A 24,847-nucleotide genomic window follows, 5' to 3' on the forward strand; every position below is an offset into this window, starting at 1 on the left:
TGGATCCCACCACCCAAATTTTTTTTGGCAGATGGGATCCAAAATAAGCCTGTTCCACCGGGGCAGGCTAGTCCCAGTGGGGTGAGATGACTCCTCAGATATTTGGGATACTCTGGACCCATGCCATAAAGAGCTTTAAAGGTATTGACTAACGCTAACATTTTGAAGGCAACAGAGCTATTGTTAGAAATAGAAAAGACAGAGGCGATAGGTCACGTTTGTAGGAAACTGCAATTTTGCACTAGGAGAAAACTCACCAGATGTCTCCAAATTCTAGCTTCTGCATTAGAAGTGCTAGAACTGTATTCTTATCAAGCATTTAAAATAGTTAATTGAAGTCTGGACACAGATGGTCATTTATATTTCTCCAACTCATGTAAGTTGAGGAAAAGTTTCCCAAAACACGAAGATACAAAAAAAGCGGAATTAGTGTAAAAAGTTACATGGATATTTGGTAATCCAACTTTTGCATAACTGATCACCTCCAGTGCAAGTGCCTTTTTGTACTTTCTCTAGTTCACCACTAAGTTTTCACTGAGCAAAGAAACATAACTGAAATCAATTTGCACAATCCGGTTTTTGCAGTTCATATAATTAGCCATGCAAGTGAAATAATTCTAGAGAATAAGCAAAATTATCGACTGGGCTTCAAAAATAGCAGACGTTATTGGCAGTTAGAAGGTAACCAATACGTTGTAAACCTAAAAAAGTTCATTCTGTCTCACCGAAGGACAAAAGCAAGAAGACTGATCCCGTTGATTTTCAAGGCTTAATTTTTATTTTTATACTCTAAGAAATGCAGTGAAAAACCTATAGGAAGATTGGATATTGAATCAGAGCCAGAGATATGGAGCAAGACATTTTAGGCATATGCATTGCTTTTGACTGTCTTCGTCTACAAAAACAACATAGAAAAAGTAGAGGGGAAAAAAAAGATGTGGCTGCTTTCTTGATCCAAAGAGAGATGCCTTGTGATGCAATGATCTCAAAGGATTGCATCCAATTCAATAACTGGAATAGTTCATAAGGAAAGGGATATAGAAAGCTTATACACATATAGCCTTGGTTGAAAAGTAACTGAGCAAACTTGCCTTAAAGTCATGCTTTCATATAAGTTCTGATTATTTTTTAAAAATTTAAAAATTTTAAATTTTTTATTTATTTTATCCTGTCTGTTGCTTTGTAAGTGACCCTAGGTGGCGAACCTACCCCTTCCCCCTCCTGTTTTCTCCACAAGAACAACCTTGTTGTTAAGTATTGTGGGCAGACTGGTGAGACAGATGACGAGACATCGAGGTTTCAACTGAGCTTTATTGTGGTTGAACTGAGGAGCCTTCACAACCTGGCTCCTTTAAATACTGTTGCCAACAAACCTATAACCAATCCACATCCTTAAATGGTCCCGCCAGAACAGGCGGTCCAATGAGACGGGAGTTAGGACGCCACCTGTTGTTGCTGGGCGCCTCACAGCTGATCTTCAGCTGGCTGTCATCTTAACTAAGCTTTAATTCATCTTAATATATAACACTTGTGAGTGATTTGGGTTGAAAGAGAGTGATCCAGCTGGCTTTCATGGCTAAAGCAGAATCAAAAGCCACCATCTCTTGATTTCTAGGACAGTACCTTAACCACTACACCAAACAGGCTCATCAAAACGGAATTTTACCAAAGTGGCTTTGGCAAGACCACACTGTAACACTTCCAGCATAATAAAAGTCTGAATTCACATCAAACATGCTTATTTGCAGAGGACTTGAGGCAGCAGGCTTATAATGCATGTGTAATGAATATATTCAAGCAACGTTGTGAGTAGATTGTTAGTACCTTATCAATAGTGACCTCTTGGCTTCTTCATATTGGCTGTAATATAGATTGATTTTTTTCTTCTTCTTTTGATCTCACTTTGCTATTGCATTTTTAAAGTTCTCTCTCCTTTGCCTGTATATATGTGTATATACAGTGTATGTGTGTGTGAGGCACTTGATAAGCCCTCATCATGCAAGTGAAGTGCAGCAGCAAGATGAAAATGTGGATAGTCCTTGACTTATGACTGTTCATTTAATGACCATTGAAAGTTATGTCAATGCTGGCATAAATGCATCACTCGCACTTATGACTGTCACAACATCTCCTCAGTCACACAAGCAAAATTCAAGGGTTTCCATTTATGATGGTTGCAGTATCTTAAAATCACATGAACACCATTTATGACTTTCTCAAGGGGGCATTTGACGATCCAGATGAATAGGAGTGAGCTTGATTCACTTACTGACCATGTGAGTCACTTAACGGCTGTTGGAAAAACGGTGGTAAAATCAGATGTGATTCACTTAATGACCATATCACTTAGCTGAAGGAGTTCTGGTCCAAATAGTAGCTGTACGTAGCTGTAAGCTGTAAGCCGTACTTGCACTCTTGTAAGGTTTACATCACTTTTTTGAAAATTCCCAGGGGAGAAAATTGCTTAGCAGTAGTAAAAGTTAAGGAGAAAATGGTTTTCTATAAAAATAAGGTATTAAAAAATGAGATGAATGAGTCAGCGTTAACAGTAACTAAGAAGAAGGATTTCAAAGATCCTTTGGATAGTAAACACTCCCAGCATGTGATTATTCATCATGAATACATTGTTAACTCCCCCGAGCACCAAGATTATCTTCTTTCAGTTCCTCAGGTTTTTTTTCTTTCTTTCTTTTTCTTTTTGCAATCCTATAACAAGTATATTTGGCTTCATTTAGTGCTCAAGGATGTTACAATCCTACTCTGCCAACTTTTGCAATTTGCTCCAACTCCACATATTGTTCAGAATAAAAAATGAGGTGTGCTCAGAATTCTCTAGCTTATTTGAGAAAATCCAACTTTTTAATGCTTACAATATGCTTAAGAATGTCGTTTTTGAGGACATGGGCAGAGCCCTTGCTGATGTTAGCTGGGCACGGGTGTGTGTTAAAGTAGACAAGATGGGGGAGTAAGGGGTTGGATTCTCACTGAGGTCAATACTTCCTTGCAGAAGGGAGAGGTTCCAACAGTCTCAAAGGAGGGACTGATCCAACCCTCAGAATAACAGAGTTGGAAGGGACCTTGGAGGTCTTCTAGTTTCAGATAGGAGACCCTATACCAGGGCTAGACAACCTTGGCTCTTTTATTTTATTTTATTTTATTTTAATTCCATTTATATCCCGCCCTTCTCCGAAGACTCAGGGCGGCTTACAAGCTTAGCAGTAGCCTTCATTCTATGTATATGTCTGCTTATTAGGGCTTTCACACACACCCCAAGCGGCATTATTACAAAGTCAGCTTAATTGCCCCCAACAATCTGGGTCCTCATTTTACCTACCTCGGAAGGATGGAAGGCTGAGTCAACCTTGAGCCTGGTGGGATGCGAACCTGCACTAATTGCAGGCAGCTGGTGTTACTTAAGGAGGCATTAGCCCACTGCTCCACCAAGGCTCGTGGACTTCAGGAATTCTGGAAGTTGAAGTCCACGAGTCATAAAAGAGCCAAGGTTGCCTAGCCCTGCTCTATACCATTTCAGACAAATGTCCAATCTCTTCTTAAAATCCTCCAGCAATGGAGCATCTACAATTTCTGAAAACAAACCTCTTCTGTCTTTAACAGGATGATAATTAGGGAAGACTCTAGAAGAAGACTGTCTGGAGCTGTAGATGTCAGGATTTAAGCCTGGGCATGTGATGGAAGTAACAGTGGCTGCTCTTATGAAGGACTTGTGGTGGGACATGGATGAAGCGTGGGCAAATGTTTGTCCTGCTGGACCTCTCAGCAGCTTTTAATGACATTTATCACAATATCATCCTGGGCTACTTGTAAAGGTTAGGAGTACTGTGGTGGCTTCATCCCTTCCCAAGCAGACAGACCCAATTGCTGGTTATAAAGTGAGAAGGTTGAGTCCTTGGGTTGATGGACATGAGGAGATGATGGTGAGAAAGGATTCTTCCAGCTGAACTAGTATACCACTTGCAGTCTTTCCTAGAACACACATATAATCCATTTATATTCTTATTCCTGTAACTCATATCATTTGGGGATATATTTTAAGACCATTCGGAATTTTCACTTGGTATAAAAAGGGAGTGTTCATGAGTTTACTAGTCAATCTCCATATTACCATATAAAATCATATTACCATTCAATGGCTATTGATTTGTTTCCGAATGCATTTATAGATGCTGAAAATCAGCTACAACGCATCTACGGCTTAGGCCCTGTTCTGAGATTGCCTGCCCCAAATAAATTCTGCCCTCCCTATTGGGTTGATGTTAAATTAGGAGTAGGACCAGTAGGAGATGCTACACAACTGGTTCTAATTCTATTGGGACACTTCAGCCATAGGTATCTGCCATACTAGATGTTTTATGTACAACCCTTTAACAGGACTTGACAATTGATGACTATGCAGTGCATTACTTTAGAACAGAGGTCCCAAACCTATGGGCCATGGTCCACTACTGGGCCATGGCCTCTTGGCCGCCGGGCTGCGTGAGTAGCTGGGCAGTGCACGTGCATGTGTGCATGCTCACATCCCCTTGTGCCACTGCTGCTGTGACTGTTGTGCGGGAAGTGGCAGCACTGCTAGTATCGTGTGGGCAGTGGTGTTGCCACAAACCTTGTGTGGGGGTGGCAGCACCACAAGCGGCAGGTGGGTGGAGGTGCACCATACGCAGGTGGCAGCATTCACACGAACCTTGTGTGGATGGCAGCAGTGCCACAAGTGGCAGGTGGCCCGCAGCACGATCTTCGCATGGGGGCAGCAGCACAAGCTTTGAGCCGTGGCACAAGCCTCACACTGGTGATATCATTGCCGCAAGCCTAGTGCCACCGCTGTCATTGAGAACCTCACACGCATGTTCGCAGCACCATTTGTGTGGCGTGCATGCTCACAGCCTGTTTGTACGCACGCACATGTGGCAACATTCACACCTGCCCTTCCCTCTCCCACCAGGCCACCAATCCAAAAAGGTTGGAGACCCCTGCTTTAGAGCTATCTTGGCCTGGCTGCCAGCAGTTTGCAGGAAAAGAAATCTTATAGAAGCGAAATAATTCTGCCTTTCTTTCCCCCCATATGTTCTCATTCTAGAGAGTTTGACTTTTTTTATTGGTTAGAGTCCTTAAGAGTCCCTCTGCATAAGATAAGAAGGTGTTCTGTACCAGCCTGCTACCGCCCCTGCAGAAAAGGCAGGGACCACCCCTTTTACAAGAAGGCAAGAGGCTGGAGCTAAGCCTGCCAAATTTATTAACATAAAAACATAAACAGAGCAAACAGAGCAAAGAGAGCAAACACAAACCATGAAACAGGAGCTATTCAAACGGTTGCCTTCAGCAAACCAGCCCTCCCACGCATTCCCCTTTTAAACAGTTCAGGGCGTGGCTTCTCTCTGCCTCCTTCCGAGGTGCCCCATTGCCTTCCTCTGTTTACTCCTGATTGACTGCCTCCTGCGTCGGGCGTCCTTGAACAGGGCCAGCTGTGGGTCATCTTCATCCACGCTGTCAGGCTCACACAGCTGGGTCTGCGTCGTAACCAGGTGGGAGGGGCCTGGCTGAGGGCTCTCATCAGCAAGCTCTCCAACCCCCTCAGCAAGCTCTCCAACACCCCCCTCCTCCTCCTCTGAATCGTCCGACCCAACTGCCAAACCCACAGGCTGACCCTGAATCACAACAGAAGGCGGTAGGGGTGGTGGTGGTGATGGAGTTTGTGTATCTTTTATTAGCCAGGTCAGGATAGCTTTAAAACCATATGCAATGTATAGTCATCAAGTGCAAGGTCTATGGGTCCAAATCTCATTATTAAAGGGTTGATTATAGACAGTGCTTTTTTTGTAAAAGAAAAAGGTGCTGGAACTCACACATGTCATACAACCCGCCTTGCATACCCTACAAGGTTCCATCCAAAAAAAGGTGCCGGAACTCCGTTCTGAGCGTTCTATGACAAAAAAAGCCCTGATTATAGAACATCTAATATGGAAGATAACTACACCCTAAGACTCCCAATAAGGATGGAATTGATGGTGTAGTGCCTCCCACTCGTCACTAGCTAATATAACAAAATGCTAATAGCGGGAGGCCCAAACCAATGTCTCATAATTCCTTCAAAAGAACTTTGACGCATTGTTTTCCTTAAAGAATCTTTTATTCGGGAAACAAAGTATCGGCACTACATAGTTGAACCCAAAAACTAAATTCCCTTCCCCCTGATACAAAGTAACAAAGTGCACTTCCCACGCCCAATAAACTGTCATAAATCACATTCCCCAATTACCTTAAATTGCGGGCTTTCTCTTTAGCTCCACAGCCCGCCAAAATGTTATCAGCTTGTCCTTGGGTTCCCACCACAGCGATATGTTTTGGCTAACTGAGCTTACATTCCAATCCCCCCCCTCTCTGCTGCACCTAATTTCCAAAGCAAGAAAAGCATTGTAAAGGAATAGAGAGAATGGCTGCATTTTCCTCAGTTGTCAAAGCAGGAACATCCAATGTTAGCAGTGTTGACAGGATCACAAGCTCTTACAATATTCATTTAGTGACCATTCAAAGTTACAACAGCACTGAAAAAAGCAACTTATGACCATTTTTCACACTTATGACCGTTGTAGTTTCCCCATGGTCATGTGATCAAAATTCAAACACTTGGCAACTTCTATGCGTGGAAATGTCGATGAACATATGCAGAGCCTATAAGTCTACTTTGTTCAGTGCAGTAAGTAAAGTAGCATTTTGAACTTGTTTGGTAGATAAAGAAATTACAAGAGGACTACTTTATGAAGTGTCTTGTTTATACCAAGTAGTCCTGAAGAGTGACACAATGGGAGTCATGACTTGAGCGTGCATCTGCACAAATGTATTTATTATTTTTTATAAATAACTCAAAGCAACAAGCTTGCCTAATACTCCTTCCTCCTCCTATTTTTTCCACAACAACAAACCAGTGAGAGGGGATAGACGGAGAAATAGTGATTGATCCAAAGTCACCCAACTGGCTTTCATGCACATAGAATTAATTTGCTGTTTTTTTTTCCTGTAAAAAGAAATAAAAATTAATGGTTACTTATCTAATCTTCTCATTACTTGCAACTAGATTTCTCTGGCTTTATTCAGGTGCCTTTACAGCAGTGATGGCAAACCTTTTAGAGACCAAGTGCCCAAACTGAAACCCAAAACCTGCTTATCAATTGTCGGGTGCCAGGTGGGCATGGCCCATTGGGTGGGTGTAGCCAATTGGGTGGGTGTGGTTGTAGTGGTAACAGCAGACTGAGTGGGACTAAAAAGTTCAATCAATCAATTCCAACTTTGCGAGATCTTTTTTTTTCTTGTGAGAAGTTGAAATTGATTGATTGATTGAACCTTTTTTTTTGCACATGGCGGCAGAGGCCTAAAGCGAAAAGGTTTTATAAAACCCAGCTGAAGCGCTAGGACTGGGGTGACGGCGCGCATGCCCAGAGAGAGGACTCTGCGTGCCACCTGTGGCACGCGTGCCATAGGTTCGCCACCATCGCTTTACAGTAATGAGTAATCGGTCAAAAAAAAACCATAAGTTTTACAAAGGAAAAGTCAACCTTGAGTGAGTTCATATATGGATCTAATTTTCTTGCAAGTGGTATACATGCGGTTTTTTATTTGCTTCTTTCAGGATGCTTGTTTTCAACTTCCCAGTCTAGCCTCAAGTCCTTGAGTTTCTTAGTGGCATCATCCTATTCTAGTGCTAACTTTAGTCAGGATAACACAAGAGAAAGTTTCGGAGTATTTCATTTTTAAAACTTTGATATTGATATCGAGCAATGGTATCAAGATAGGAATATATTGAATAGTTTGATAATTAATTCAATCAAAAAAAAAATCCTGGGAAAATATTTGGAGAAATAAATGAGGGTTTATACGTAACTCTTTCCTTACATCTTACTACAATTCCCTTCCCTGTGGTTGTGGTGAAGGAATATTTTAGATCTTTGCTACCCAAAGGATGGGATTTTGAACCGCATTTCTTTTGAGAACATATATCCCGAAAGTAATCTTCAAAACTTCAAAAGATTTATGCTTGAAGAAGTTTCTCTGTTGTTGAGCAGAAACCATGCTGCTGATTGTCTTGGCCCATTGGCAATGGAAATATGACCATAATTATGTATCCATGCTGCCTTTAACGAGCAACTTTCATTGCAAGGAAAATTGTAAACTACAAAAAAAGCCCACTTATTCTCCTGCTGCTGTACCGTTTACAGCTTAACTTTCCCATCTCATGTAAATGAGGACTGAGATGAGAATCCAGCTACTCACATTAGAAAATGTGTCTTAAAGTGCTTCCAGGGCACACCAGATGCTCTTGGGGTGGGGCTGGGGGAAATAGAAAGAAGGATTTGCAAAGCAAATGTTCCTTTCTCAAATTGAGCAGGTAAGATACTCCCCCCCCCTCTTTTTTTAAGCTTGGGAGACTGTTTTGATTGAAAGAGACAAAAAGGAAGAATTAGAAAGAATGTGCGACTCCTTAATGCCTCTGCATATGATTTACTCCATTTTTTTTGCTTGTTGTAATTAAACTAGGATACTGTATTACTGATTAATGGAGATTGCCCTACATGTTTAGGCACGCGCACGTGCACAGAAGCACACACATGCACTCATTTGCATTCTTTTTGAAAAGGTTTAAAGCCTTTTTACAGAAATTTAAACCATAAAAATAGGCACCTGATTTTCTATTGTGCATCGTTACATATTATTATGTAGAGGTGCATATGTGTGCATAAGACATAATAGTTATTAAGTGGTGGTTTCATCTATTTGTGTCTATGTGGACAACAAATCCATTTCTTTCTAAGGGACTACCTGACTAAGCTTCAACAAGGATGTGTGTAACAAAGATGATGCTGAATGCTACTTTCTGATGTCTTTCTGATATACTGGGACTCCAACTCCCAGAGGTTTGCAACTCCTTGCAATTCTAGGAACTGTAGTCCAGCCAAAGCTGGGGAGCCCTATGTCAAGCAGGCCAAAGGTACATGGTGGCTTTGTACACGAGGTGGCCCATCCCATCCAGGGGATGCTTTTCTACTTCATGTTCTGTCAGGCAGGATGAATATGGAAACAGAAGCACGAGGAGAAAAGAGGAGTCCAGTTATTATCCTGAACCTACTTCTCCAGGAGTAAAGGGGTTAGAAGAAGATCGAGATGCTTTCCGGTTAAAAGAAGCAAAAGATCTTCAGAAACAAGAACTGATCTTCATTGAGCTAGTCAACTGCATAGTCCACCAAACCCAAAATAAAAGCAATGGCTTTGGGGGTTAAACATGCAGTTGCATAATGTTTGTGAGAAGGTGCAAATAAACACAAAGAATCAAGAAATGTCTGTTCATCTAAAAATATGAAATTGTCTTTGAATTTCACTAGGTTAATCAGACTTCCCTCACAGTAATCAATTTCTGAGGCAAACTTTTTCCTTTCCTTTCCTTTCCTTTCCTTTCCTTTCCTTTCCTTTCCTTTCCTTTCCTTTCCTTTCCTTTCCTTTCCTTTCCTCCTCCCTCCCTTCTCCCCTCCCCTCCCCTCCTCTCCTCTCCCCTCCCCTCCCCTCCTCTCCTCCTCTCCCCTCCCCTCCCCTCCCCTCCCCTCCTCTCCTCTCCCCTCCCCTCCCCTCCTCTCCTCTCCTCTCCTCTCCTCTCCTCTCCCCTCCCCTCCCCTCCTCTCCTCTCCTCTCCCCTCCCCTCCCCTCCTCTCCTCTCCCCTCCCCTCCTCTCCTCTCCTCTCCTCTCCTCTCCTCTCCTCTCCTCTCCTCTTTTGCATTTCTCAACTATCTAACAATTATTGATCCTCTGGCGATGGACAAAACTGCTTAAACCACACAGTGTAAACTGAGTACCGGTATAAAAACATAAAAACAATACTACCGCTACTAATAATGAAATCAGTACATGCAAACGTAAGAATCCTGTCAACACATGTTTCGTATATTTCTAAAAAGACTTCATAATAAGTGTGGATTTTTTTTCTTTTTAAAAAGGTCTTTTTATCTTGGCATTAGAAAAATTAGAAGGATATAGATGCCAAAGAAAACCATCTGGAAAGGGCACTTCAACTAGTTTTAGAGGCACAGTTTCCATGGGATCTTTTAGCTTTGCTTCCACGCTATGTTTTTTTCTCCCAGTGGTTGTTCTTTTCAGCTTTCTAAACCTAACAGGTTTCTGTGGTCAATAGTTATAAGTGCTATCCTCCTCTTTGCAAGAGTGAAGGTGGATCTCAGAGGAATTTTTTTCTGATTCAGAGTGAGCTTCTTTGGCAATCGTAAAAAGTGACGCCCACAATAGCTGTGTTGAAAATGAATAGTTAATTGAAATGCTTTTCCAAAGATGAAGCTGATTCTGCAATGATCTTGTCAATTCCAGGTTTGTATTTGCTAGAAGAAATGGGGAATTCTTCTTCTGTACCAGGAGTGTTATTTGAATAAACAAAAGAATAGATTGATATACAGTATCAGAGGCTACATCATAGCATGTTAAATCTTAAGTTGTCTGAGATGGACTTGTAAATTGGTATATGTCAGAAATGGAAGTTATGTCAGGCTGCTTATTCTAGCAATCATGCAATCATCAGTTATTATCAATTGATTTTTTTAAAAAAACAATACAAAATGTATAAAATATTAGAATTGTATATAACATGGCTATGTCTGCATTTTACAGACACACAAACATCAACTGCATGTAATGCAACATTTACTTATTGCATACTGGACACATATTTATCTTGCTCCCATTTCCCCCCCTCCCCACGCCCCAAAATATATACACATCTCAAAGTACTTCATACTCTCATAGGCATCCACCACAGCCAGTTGAGCTCAGTAGAGCATCTGATTTTTACCTAGTCCAGGTGTGGCAGCCTGCTTCTGCATCTCCTGCATTTTGGCCATCCTAGTATTCATCCAGTAATACAGTCTTAAGTTAAGTCAGAATAATTCCCTGCTTCTGGACTTTGTGCTTGAAGTGGGAAACACCCCTCCCCAGCCAAAAAAAAACCTTTGACTTTGGATTTTGCTGATTAGATAGGTTTGTTGTTACAGAAATGGCTAGTATGTGATGCTGATATTGATGCTGATGCTGATATTATCCATTCATTCGTATCCGATTCTTGGCGACTCTATGGGCCGTGTCTCTCCACAACATCTGGTCTTGCGCTACTTCTTTGAGTTGTTCTATGCTCTGGCTGGTGTCAACTTTGATGGTGTCCAGCCATTGTGTTCTTTGGAGGCTTGGTTTCCTTGGCTAGTATATATTACTACCATGTAAAAATAAAAAGTTGAGGCTGTATAATATTATCCTATTCTTCTGTGCTTAGAAGCATTGGAAGTCAATGCTTTCCTTTCTTTCCCCCCTTTTTCCTCTGCCTTTTTTCCTTCCTTACTTTCCCATTATTTTAATTTTTCTTTCTATTTTACATTTCAACAAACTAATGAAAAAATTAAAAGTCAAAAAGTCAAAATAATTCTCATGATATCCATCCCGAGTGGTTTGTGTTTGTCTACAATTCTGGAAGGGTCGATTAGGATTGCGAGTTTGTCACCTGCCTAAAAGACAATCTAGTTTCCTCTCCCAGCGAAGAGATGAGTTACCAATGTTTAGTTTACCTCTACACAGTGCTTCATCTGCTGTAATGAATAAGGACTCTCCATGAAGTGAGAACATCCTGGTGATGATCACCGCCTTCCAAATAATGGGTGCAACCAAGCAATCAAAGCCCTGCCCCTTTTCAATACCCATTGACCATGTGGCACTTCTGCCAAGAGGGATAGGGCTAGCCCGATTGCCCCTGCCATTTTCAAATTGCCACAAATGCCCGCTATTATATATGATGGAGAGTCTCATTGCTCTTGGTGTGGAACCTTGGATCTGAAGGAGAAGCAGGCTGGCTCTGTCCTGCAACAGAATAAATGGATTTCTTTTAGGGTAAATTTGGCATCAGAAAGATTTAACCAACAAGGCTTGTTAAGTATAGGCCCTAACTGGGGAAACAACGTCAACTGTATTGGTGCTGCTAGAATATAAATTAAGAATGAAGGGTTTGCTTGCATGCAGGATATTGCATCGTGATTACTTTCCCAAAGTGCAATTTTAGATAACGTCAAAGTCTTGCAATATTGATCGGACCAAGAGAAGTATTTTAATTTCATGACTCCACTGTGTAAATTTGTGATAAGATTTCTAGGATTTTCTCCTTGGATTTCTGGAGTATTCATTCCTTACTTCCTTCCCTTCCCTTCCCTTCCCTTCCCAAAATCATGTTAAGCCTATTGTATATGTATATGTAGGGGTGTGGGCCTATACATATGTTGTATATAGTATGTTTAGGTGTGTGTCATGTATGTATTCACTTTGAGAGTGGGCAACTAAATTTCATTTTTGATGTGTACTATTGTGCCCACAGTAAAAAATGACAATAAAGGTTATCTTATCTTATCATCTTATCTTATCTTATCTTATCTTATCTTATCTTATCTTATCTTATCTTATCTTATCATCTTATCTTAGTTGTCTTTAGTGTTTCCCACTTCAAAATTGTATTGTCTAGCTGCCCATGTTTCACCAGGCCTAAAGAACAGCAAAACAATGAAGAATGCATCAGTCACTTCAGATATATTTGCCTGCTACAGCTAAGTCAGCAAGATGCTGTCTAAAATTTGGCCTTGATTTCAGTGTCTTTGAGAACCCACCGGCAAAATGAAGTTATGGATATCAGTGCAAGCGTGTCTCAAACATGGAACACTGTTCTTCCAAACCAAGTGTGTGGGGCTATGTATTTGTCATTAATGTGTCATCTAATCACAATAGTGTAGAGCAGTGTTTTTCCACCTCAGCAACTTTAAGATGTGTGCACTTCAACTCCTAGAATTCTGGGAGAATGAGGAATTCTGGGAGTTGAAGTTCACACATCTTAAAATTGTTGGGGTTGAGGAACACTGGGGTAGACTATACCTTACATTTGCCATTGCCTTGGTCTGGCCCTGTACTTATATCAAATGCTGGATAGCCATATTTTTCCTTCACTATCAAGCAACTCTGGGTGTAGAGTCTGCACTATTGGCCTATTGTGACTGATGTTTTTCCTGGGCCCATAGGATTTGATGAATGACACAGTGCAACAATTTCTTTGGATATTCCATTTATTAAGAAAACACACCAAAGCTAATGGCGTCAGTTTGCTTTATTTTCCCCAGTCTGGCTCTGCAAGCAGAATTTACCTCTGGCTAATTGCATTTCAAAGCTTGCTTCCTCCTTGCCTTTTCCTCCTGTTAATGCTGCTGCTTGACTTTTAAAACTGTTTTGTAGACAGAATTTTTATTTTTCTTACTACTGAATACCAGAGCCCAAATTTTCCCTAATGGCATACATATTAAGCAAGCTGTAATTTGCTCTATCATGTAGCTGCACATGATTATTTCTAATTATTCTACTTTTTATTTATGTCATGTTTTAGAGATGAGAAAATGGATAAATATATATATCTACTGTCTGGCTTTTTCTATCAGATTGACACAGGCTTTTTCTCTTTGGTTGGTAGAACATTTTCTCTTCCTTCACTTTCAGTCCTTGAGTGATCATCTGCCCTGAACATCTATGGAGATTCTCAGTCATTCATGTCATGGTTGTCCCAAAGATGCTTTTTCACGAGGCAACTGGACTTTCTTGTTTTTCCTTTGAAGACATTCTGCTTCTCATCCAAGAAGCTTCTTCAGCTCCGAAGAAGCTGAAGAAGCTCCTTTGGATGAAAAGCGAAATGTCTTCACAGAAAAAACAAGAAAGTCCAGTTGCCTCATTAAAAAGCATCTTTGGGATGATCTCCACCGAACAAACCAAGGTTCCATGACATGTTTTCCTCTTCAGGTCTTCAGTCGGTCCTTGTCCAGATTTCACTCAACAACTCTCTTCAGCAATCTTCCCTGAATGTGTCTTTGAACCAATAAGCATCTTGTCAAAGAAGATTCTCAGTCACCCAGGTCATGGTTGTCCCAAAGGTGCTTTTTCAAGGGGCAACTATGTTTTTCCTTGAAGACATTTTGCTTCTCCTCCAAGACGCTTCCTCAGTTTTGACTGAATGGTGGGGAATGGAAAAATTTATATTCCTTGCAGTCATCTGATCATTAGCACTCTCTTTCTGAGAGTCGTCAAGGCCACTTGGAGGTATCTGTGCCTTCAGGGTCATCGGACTAGTGCAAAGGGGGTTAAACCTTTTTGGAACTGCTGAAAGGACTCTGTTGTAAACAGGAGATATGTAGTATCATATCCCTCCCTCCCCATTGAGAGTTGGCTGTTCAGTTTTAATGTAGGTGGCCTCTTTGACCCCTCTTTCAACCAGCTCTGTCCAGAATGTGGACTTTGCTGTACTCAAAAGACTGCACTTTGTCTTTCAAATGTGGATGGCTTGCTGAATGTTGTCTTGATGGGTTTGTTCTCCTATGTTGTGCCATGAGTTTCTGAAATGTCTTCAAAGAAAAACAAAGAAAGTCCAGTTGTCTCTTGAAAAAGCATCTTAGGGACAATAAGCATCTTGCTAACCAACCAGCATTTTTCTTTAGTGAAACCAACACAACATTTTCAAGATCCCCCACTATCAAGGTCCATCTTAGCTTGTACCAACCACTGTAAACATCTAATGCTTTCCAGTGATGCTCTTGAGACTCATTTCTCTACCTCTTCCTTCCTCCAATGGCATCATTTTCCCATGAGAAACTAAGTTATCTGTTCTGTAGTCTGCCTCTAATTATCTACACAGTGTTTGTTTGGGTTTTATGTAGATATATTAACAGCTAGTAGGAAACCATAGCTGAATGCAGGTTGTCACTTCTACCGTTGTATCTTTTTTTATAACTATCACAGGAGTCGTGATGCAGATTGTTTTTTTCTCATTTCTAATGCTGTTTCCAAAATTGTGATACTGTAATAGATAGAAGAAGCCTCAGATATTATGTCACCTGCCTGAAATTCAGTTTATCATAGGTATTGGATTGATTTTTCTGAAAGATGTGGATTTTCCATAGAACCCATCCTCTTTTGCAGTGTTAAATATCAATCAGTCAAACCTAATCATAAACTATACAGGTAGTCCTCGACTTATTACCACAATTGAGCCCAAAATTTATGTTGCTAAGTGAAGCATTTGTGAAGTGAGTTTTGCCACATTTATGACTTTTCTTGCCAATGTTGTTAAGTGAATCATTGCAATTGTTAAGTTAGTAACACTGTTGTTAATTGAATCTGGCTTCCCCATTGACTTTGCTTGCCAGAAGGTCACAAAAGCTGATCACACTCCAAATGTCATAAATATGAACCAGTTGCCAAGCATCTAAATTTTAATCATGTGACCATGGGGATGCTGCAATGGTCATAAGTGTGAAAAATGGTCATAAGTCACTTTTTAGTGCTGTTGTAACTTTGAATGGTCACTAAATAAACTGTTATAAGTTGAGGACTACCTGTACAGTCTATATCCAGGGCACTACAACTGTCATGTCTCATTGTCTGTGGATTCCTATATCTTTAGCACATGAATGATATTAAGGCATTGTACATATATTCCTTAATGTATATTTAAATATATGTATAGCATCTTTTTGGCTGATCATTTTAAAGATTCATAATAGAAGATAAGTAATTAAAAGCAGCAAATAAAAACCATGACAAAGAGAGAGAAGAATGCTCAGATACTGATGCTAATACTAACAGAAGAGAAAGAACTGGAGAAAATTACAAAATATGAAGGCCTGCAAACAGAAGTGAATGACTGTGGCAAAAGAAAGCAAAAATGGTACCAAGAGTGATGGGAGCCGTGGATACAATCCCCAAACATCTGGAGCACCACTTGAACACTATCAGCATTGACAAAATTACCATGAGCCAATTGCAAAAGGCAGATTTATCTGGAACAGCTTACATTCTGCGACAGTACCTTTAATACCACCAAACAACAACATCTGCCTATCCCAGGTACTTGGGAAGGACTCAAAAGGTGGATAAAAATGGCAAATCCAGTGTCAATGTTTGGCGGATCATGCAACCACCATAATAATTGATTAGTGAGAAGATACTCAAGCACAAAAGACAATGTGACATCAAAAACAATGAAACAGAATAGGTAGAATTATTTTACCATATTAAAAATACGTTTAAATAAATTCCTCACTTTGCAGGTGACCTCGATCTGCCCTAAAAAATGAAATCTGATTGGGGCAGTCTTAACTATACACTTGGAGGTACCGTTAACTATATTTACCTCCAAAGGAGAGAAGACCATCTAATGTGGGGTCCCAATGAATTGCTTAACTAGTAATAAATACAGATACTTCCTTGACAAGGCATATAAACAGCAATCAAACATAATCTGTGAAATGTCTTCTACTATGAGTGAACAACAAATGACTTCCTTTCCTGATATTATATTTTTGGGAAACATTTCACCATGTTTTACCACAGAATCCAGCAATTTGAAGGTCTGGCAAACGCTCCTCTTTGACTCTGTGTCAGGTTTAGAGTCAAATATTTTTCTCTTTTAAAAGATCTTTTGTCCTTGGCCAACCATTTTAGTGCTTATAAGCAACTCTATGTCAGTTTGAGCACCGACATCCAAGGCTTGAAGATTTCCTTGGCCTGTTTGACTGAAAATAAATAAGACTGTGATAGACCATGCTGCACCACAGTTTTAACAAGCTACTTTACCCAAATCAAGGATAGAAGCATGGTGTTCTTTTAGGTAGAGCATGGGTAATCTAAATTCACTTTCCAGAATTCTGTTCTGAATATCTTATATACATGGTGGTATCTGACATATCATGGCAATCAAATCATTTTTTTAATCAGTGAAGAAAGAAAAAAATATCTTTTTAATGTTTAAAGTGTTGAGACCTAGGGAAAACAAAAATCAAACAAAATGCTGGGCTTTGATCTGTTGCCATGCTTACAGCTAAAGTAACAGGGAACAGTTCTTTCATTTGGTACTGGAAAAACCCCAATCACTGCAGCGTCAAGTCAAAGGAATGCTTAAGAGATCCTGTCACTTCACTGGGCTCTGCAATTAATAAAGTCCCCATTTTCTATTGGGTAGGTAGTAGTTGTGGGTCGTAGGGAGAGAATATCTTGGGATTTCTGAATGGGGCCACTTAGCCTCAAAGAGATCTTGTATTATCTGCCTGCCAGCAGATCAGCTTTCCATGTATATTAACAGTATACCATCTTCTAAGTGTGTGGGGTTGAGGAAGAGGCATGGTGGTGCAGTTTTTAGAATGCAGTATTGCAGGCTAATTCTGCTAACTGCCAGCAGTTCGATCCTGACCAGCTCAAGGTTGACTCAGCCTTATATCCTTCCGAGGTGGGTAAAATGAAGACCCAGATTGCTGGGGGCAATAGGCTGACTCTGTAAACTGCTTAGAGAGGGCTGCAAAGCACTATGAAGTGGCATATAAGTCTAAGTGCTATTGCTATATGGCATTCACTCAGTAATACTATCTAGCCATTTTTTTATGCCTAAGCTACTGAAGTAAACTGCAGAAGTACAGACTGACAATTAACTGAGAAAATTAGGTAAGCAAATATTAAACTATCGCAAATGAGATAAATGAATGCATGAATAATGCTTCTATAATAATATGTTCTCTATTTAAACTGTTAAACTCACAGCAACACATTTACATTCACATTGAATATATGATGATACACGGTGATTTCCATAATGCAGATATGTGCACTTTGATAGTTGAGCTTGTGTGTGTGTGTGTGTGTGTATTTATTGCGCAGTAATCATAACGTGTTCCAACCCCAAGGACTCAACATCATAGAGAACAAGAATATAATAAATACAACCAAATGAATTTGAAGAACACAACATAACACAAAAGGGTAAAAAAAACAACCCAAACCTAAATAAAGCCCAAAATAGATGTCCCCACTCAGCCAGCTGGGGTGGAAAGCACCTTGAAAGAAATGGTGGATGGAACTGCAGCTACATGAAATTTCCAAGAGGACGGGAGATGGGGCACCGGCGTGCAATTGCAGGAAAGGTTAGATGTGCAAATGTGTGCGCATTTGTCCAGAAGGCCTGCATGTAAGAAGGCAATTGGCACTCATTTTTCTGATGTGGGAACTAGATAGGGCGTAGCAGTGGGGGAATTGTCAAACGGAGGAGCAGAGGAGCTGCCAATCCAGAGCGAGCTGCCAACTCCCTGCCACAGAATCTTATTTTGGACAGAATTTCCTGGACCTGGTTTAGAGTCCAGCCAGCATCAGCTTAAAGCTACGGTGTGGATATGCGGCACTGTAAGACTACAGGGCAGACTCTTGTTTAAGAACACGCAAACCCTTTTCATGCCGGGATCATATTGTTTTCTTAAATAATAGATTAGAAAGATGTAGTTATTACTTACATTATTCTTTTCTTTTCTATCGTCCATAAAAAGTCCAGAGCTTTTTGAAACCGAAGGCAAAGTCAAGAAAATCTCCAATATTTCTAGCAGAATAAGAAAGAAAGGGAGGGAAGGAGGGAGGGGGGAGGGAACGAGAAGGCCAGGGCCATACTATTCCCTTAACTTGATGGGGTGCGGAGGCTTCCACCCCCCCTTCCTCTCTGCTCTACCACAGAGCCTGCCCCCTGGAACATACTCCCCCAGAGATTCAGATGGCTCCTGGCCTGATGAAGTTCAGGAAGTCTTTTGAAAACTTCACTGTTCCTCCAGGGGCCTGGTTAGGACCAGTGTAAACTTCTATGCATGATTATTTCTCTTTTTCCACAGGCAGAGGATCTGTATTCTTGTGGCTCTATTGTTTACTGCATTTAGCATTGTAAGTTGCTCAGTGTTTTATGCAGTTAAATGAATTAATGTGTCCCTCCAATATGGAGAGCCAAAATAGCATTCAAATACAACATCAAGGCTCCCACCCCCCTCTATTTTGCATCCTTTATAAAATGGGCAATCTATCATTTTTAAATTTTATATTCATTTTCTTTATAAATACCTTTCACGTTCATATGTTACCTTACTCTGTAATGCAACAATTAGAAGTGTGGGTTTGTTTTTTTTTTTAGTTAGTAGGTATGTTCACTTAGTAAATTTATATAGCTGCCCAATCTCGTGCAAAGTGGCTCTGCGTGGTGTACAGCCATTAAATGTTTATCTGGCCTCTTTCAATTATTTTCTTCATCTCTTTTCTTGTTGTGGAACTTTGTAGAAGTAGCAATAGCAAGGGAACTAACACCTGCAGCCATTCCAGTTGGTCACTGCGTAATTTTCCTAGAATGTCCTAAGTATCACATTATTCCAAGGGAGTCTACTAAAAAATGTGTCTGCTTCAGAAAAAGAATACTTCAGGTAGTCCTTGACTTAGGACCACAACTGAGCCCAAATTTCGGTTGCTAAGTAAAACAGATGGTAAGTGAGTTTTGCTGCATTTTACGACCTTTCTTGCTATGGGCTAGTCTCTGCAGGTTTTTTTTGGCGAGATTTAGGAAGCGATTTGCCATTGCGTGCTTCCTAGGGCTGAGAGAGAGTGACTGACCTAAAGTCACCCAGCAAGGTAGAAGTAGAGCTCTAGGCAGGAGTCAATAGGAGTCAATACTGACTTGAAGCCATCCCCACCACCAAATCCATACAAGAAGTTAAAATATTGGTAATAGGTATGAATAAATCAAATCTATTTTGTCCCTTTCAAACTCTTGTGGGAGACTTTGGCAAGAGACTGGGTTAAGTCTTCTAAGGCAGTAGTGATATGCTGAGATATGTCTGATGATATTGCCCTACAAACTGATTGATGTCCCCTCTCAAGCCCTGTGACACCCCATCCATCAAGGCCATGAAGATGACCTCTTCTCTCCAATCACCCTTGACTGGAACTGCTAAAGGGGGAATAAAATAATCTCATTTCTTCTGAAGTTGGTCCAGCAAGAGACCACATTTGGTGGTATCAAATGCAATTCTAATGAGGGCTTACTCCCGACAAAGGTCATTCACAAGCACCACCAAAGTCCTGTCCCTCCCATGTCCAGGCCTGAATCTTTATTGAAAAGATCCAGATAATTCACTTTTTTGAGGACAATTGATGAAGTTGGACAATGGAGTGGCATGGTGGCGTAGTGGTGAAGATGCTCACCTCCACTTGGAAGGTTGAGAGTTCAATCCTAGGTAGCGGCAGATGTTTCTCTTTCCTAGGGCGCCATGAAAAAAAATCTGCTGTGATCTCTGTGTAGGTGTCAGGAAGGGCATCTGGCCAGTAAACATAGAGCTCCATCCAGTCTCCCTGACTCTACCCTGAATAGGGACTACAGGGTCATAAAAAGGGAGATTTTTTATGAAGTTGACAATAACTTCCAGACAAACTGACTGACTCTATTCAGATGTATGCATCAATTTTTATATAACATGGAATTCAGATCTTAGTGGTCTGCATCAAGAAAGCTCTGTGACATATTTTGACTGTGAAAATCATTTTTTGAGAATCTCCAAAAAGCTTTGTGGAGCAAAGTGTATGCAATATACACATGACAAGCAAGGACATGAGATTATGGCACATTTAATATAAATGCTGCATTTGAAAGAAAATGCAGGTCTGAAAATAAGGTAGGAAATGCTAAAGCATAGGAGTGAAAAACAACTTAAATTGTTATTAGTAATCAACAGAAGAAAATACTTGGAACTCCGGACTGAACTGTGGAATCCTTGGTGCTCTCTGAGCTTGTTTGCTTTCCTGTAAGACATTTCATTACCCAACTAGGTAACATCATCAGTGCTAGAAGCGGGTGGGGTTTGCTTTCTGTTTATATATGAGTGTCTTGCCCTGTCAATGTTAGTAGGAATGTTGTTTTCTTCTTGGTATTTCTTTAATTAGACTGTTGTTTACGGTTTGATCTTTGTATAATGTAATAAAATCACTTTTCACATTTATTTAGTCCCTCCCTGCTCAGGTTATTTATTTATTGTAAACTGAAAGCAGATAATTTGACACTTTGTGCTTGAAAGTGAATTTTTTCTCCCCTACTCCAACACATTCAAACAGCTAGATACCCACAGGAAACACACAAAAGGCCTATTTTAGTTCAAGCTGATTGTAAGCTCTTTGTTCGAAAAACCCTTCATTTTCTATTTTTCAGAGACACTGCTCTGAATAGGAGATGGCTTCTACGAAGTGGAAGAGAGGCCCCATGCACATTTTGCAAGCTTGGCCCTCTGATCCATAAGCTGTTGAATAGTTCTTTTGAGATCCAGAGGTCACACCAGCTCCTTAAGATAGAAGGCATTCCAGGTCTTCCCGAAAAATAATTTAGGACTGTAATGCCTACATGTTGAGCTTGATTCCCAACCTTGGTAGTGTTATAGGGGTAGTTTGCCATTACTTTCTTCTGGAATTTTTCCTGGCTGTTTAATAGTTCTTGAATTTCCAGGTGGTTCCCTATCCAAGGCCTAGTTAGAGGACCAAACAGACTAACTAGAGCTGACCAAGATTAGCAAAGTGGTTGTCCAGGTCCTTCCCTCTGCTTAAAAAAAGGTGGCTGTTCTATATTGTTGAAAGAAAATTCTTCATCAGGGTCCTGTCCAAGCCGGGAATAAATAAAATGGAGACTGCTTTAGAAAGAAAGTTGTAGTTTATTGAAGAGGAGAGCCAGGTAGAAAGATGACCACATGTAGCAGGGAGTGGTGGGCTTTTATAACTCCTTTGGGCTTTGTATTTGGAGTTCTTCCTGTTTGAGGCTTTGTATTTCCTGTGTCATGTACTTTGACCCGTCTGAGTGTGCCCTTTTGATATTGGTGGGTTAATCTTATTATGTCTCCTGTCCTTAGAATTTGGGTGGGGGTATGTAGATTTTAGGTGTCTTCCCAATAGCTTCAAGGCTCTAGCCTTCCTGAATGGATTATTACATCTGCATTTCTAAAAGCTGGTCTCTGATTAGCTTCTGCTTGGGGAAGAGGGGATGAGGCTAGTTTCTGGGGGCTGGTTTCTGACTTTTTAAAAGATCTTCTCCGTTATTCCTTTGGGGAAATATATTTTACCTTTTTAATATTCCCCAAAATATGTCTTTCTCTGGATGCTTCCCACAATATGATGGCTCTAAATGGACCTATTCCAGCAATTCAACCTCTTAGAATCTAATGCTAAAGGTTGTTCCCCATCTGTATGTCAATTGGAATCAATTGGGTTTTCATATCTCACTGGATCAGGTCAATAATGTATTAGCCAATGCCAGCTGATACACAAATTATCTAGGTACAACTGAGAAGACATGAACAATCGAAGGTTATTCTGTCCTATTTTTCAAATATGCCATGTCTGCCTTAGTTTGGAGTTCAAAATCTGTTCGCCTCATATCAAATAATCAGTACCAATAAGAAAGCAATATGTCAAACTGAAGGCCTACTAATTAACTAGACCTTCACAGCTCTTCCTGTCCTGAGAATTTGTGACCTATTCTTGTTATGAGGGAAGAACATTCATTTCCTCTTTGGAAGTTGAGGTGACATAACCCAGTCTGAGGGATGTTTATCAGCACTGTATCACCATTGTAGCTTTTCCAATGGATGGTGTTTGAGATGAGCTTTCAGGTGTTTACCAGCTTTTGACACCTTCCTTGGTATGGAGGTCCATGTCAATTCAGGGTTACAGTGTAGAAGAGACCATAGAGGACAAAGCTCAATCTGAATCTTGCTCAGTCAGCGGCTAAGGAAGGGGAACTTGTTAAGTAGGCCAAATACCATGATTATGGGAAATGAAATCTAGAGGGAAGTGGGGAACTAACAATCTGCCAGGCTCTCATTTCTATATCTGGAAGGGGACATGAGCACCGACCAACCTAAGCAAATAGAATACCATGTTTAATATCACCTTTATTGTTGTTGTTGTTAGCTGCGAAGTCATGTCCGACCCATCGCGACCCCATGGACAATGCTCACACCTACTGCTTCAGTGACTCCATCCAGTCACCTCATTCTCTGTCGTTCCCTTCTTCTATTGCCCTCGATCTTTCCCAGCATTATAACCCTAAAAAAGGCTAATTTTAATGGCTTTTTTCTTCCCATCTTTTTTATCCAATAATAATAATAATAATAATAATAATAATAATAATAATAATAATAATAATAATAATAATAATAATAATAATAATAATAATAATAAACCTGTCCTCATTGATTGAAAGGATTATTTATATATGTATTTTTCCCCTAGTTATTTGATTAATATGCTTGTAGTAGTTTAGGGCAAAGGGCCACAGAGAAGGTCCTGCATACATGATATGGAACTGAGTCAGTATAAGAAGCTTCTATAAAAGCTTCTCCAGAGATGCTTCAAATTGCTCCTTATTTACTCTCTTCCCACCATCTTCAGTCTTCCAATCACTTTTGACAATAAGCTTAATTAAGCTAGGATGAAACAATTGGGGATATTTAAGCCAAGCAGACATTTATGTGTCATCCTACTTGTCCCAATATTGTATTTTATTACTTTGTGTTTCTTTTCTTTTTTTACGGTAATGTGTGAGTTTTCTTATGAAAGACAAATGAATAAATAATGTGTAATGTATTTAAAAATAATCACTTAATGATGAGGTGTGGTTTTATTACCATGTGCTTTAAGAGGGGAAATTGTTAGAAGGGCTGCCAGAGCACAAATCACCATTATGTATGTTCCCATCGCCACTTCGGAAGTGCTTCCAGTATGAATGAACTCAGTAGTAATTACCCGAGAAATTACAAGGGATGGTTAGCCTCTCAGGGAGTAAATGGATGGGATAAATCTACATACAGTATATTAATCTAGAGGTATTGATATGGGAGCATAAACATTCTGTATGCTTATGTAAATATTCATTGATGGCTGCCTAGAACAGTGGTGGCGAACCTATGCCACCCATGCCAGAGGTGGCGCACAGAGCCCTCTCTGTGGGCACGTACACCATAGCCCCAGCCCCGCCTTACCCTGCGGCCCCCTCCTCACCAGCAGCCTTCCCAGAGGAGAGTCGCCTCTGGGTGTGGCCCATGCAGAACAGCGCAGCCAAGTACATGGCAGCTGGGCAGCGGGGACAAGACTCCGCCCTTGTGTGCAGATGATGCTGTGGGGTGCGGTGGGGGGCATGGCTGCCATGGCACTGCAGGGCCACCTGGATGATCTGTGGAGGCAGCAGGTGGCCCTGTGGGCGGGTGGAGCGCTGGCAGAGCAGGCAGGGTGTGGGGCGGTGTGGTTTTGGGGCACACGGTGTCTAAAAGGTTCACCATCATTGGCCTCAAATGACCTCTCACTGGAGATCTGCTTTCTGGAGAATTTTATTTATTTATTTATTTTAAAAAAGATTTACATACCCACTCATCTTTCAGCTTACTCTGGGCAATTCTCAATCAAGAATTGAAAGATGTATAAGATCATTTTTAAAACTTTAAAAACATAAAACACACCCAGTTTTAACATAAAGCATTAAAAAAAACAAAAAGTCGGCACCAAATCAGTTCTAACGTTTGCTTATCTAATCTTCTCCCGATTGGAGGAGAAAGCCAGATCTTGAAAGCCTTATGGAAGGCTGAAAGGGTGGAGGCCTGCTGATCTTTAGCAGGCAGTGTCACTGCACGTTTTTTTTTGTTCGTCAGAAAAGTTCATTTCTAACTGTACATTTTTCCCCTGCTCTCTGCACCTGTTGTGATAACTTATCTGGTAACCATAGTGAATCCCATATGACTAGCTATGTTATGGTTTCAGTCTGTTTATTGCGCATGTCTAGAGAAAGTTCTGAGTTGTTATCTGTATTGTTTTTTTTTACTTTGCTTTGCTGTTACTGACTGTTACGTTAGGATGTAGTGAGCTAGCTCTGTATAATATATATTTAGTTTTTATATTTTT

This window comes from Vipera berus (genome assembly GCF_964194415.1).
Source record: "Vipera berus genome assembly, chromosome: 1".
Taxonomy (NCBI): Eukaryota; Metazoa; Chordata; class Lepidosauria; order Squamata; family Viperidae; genus Vipera; species Vipera berus.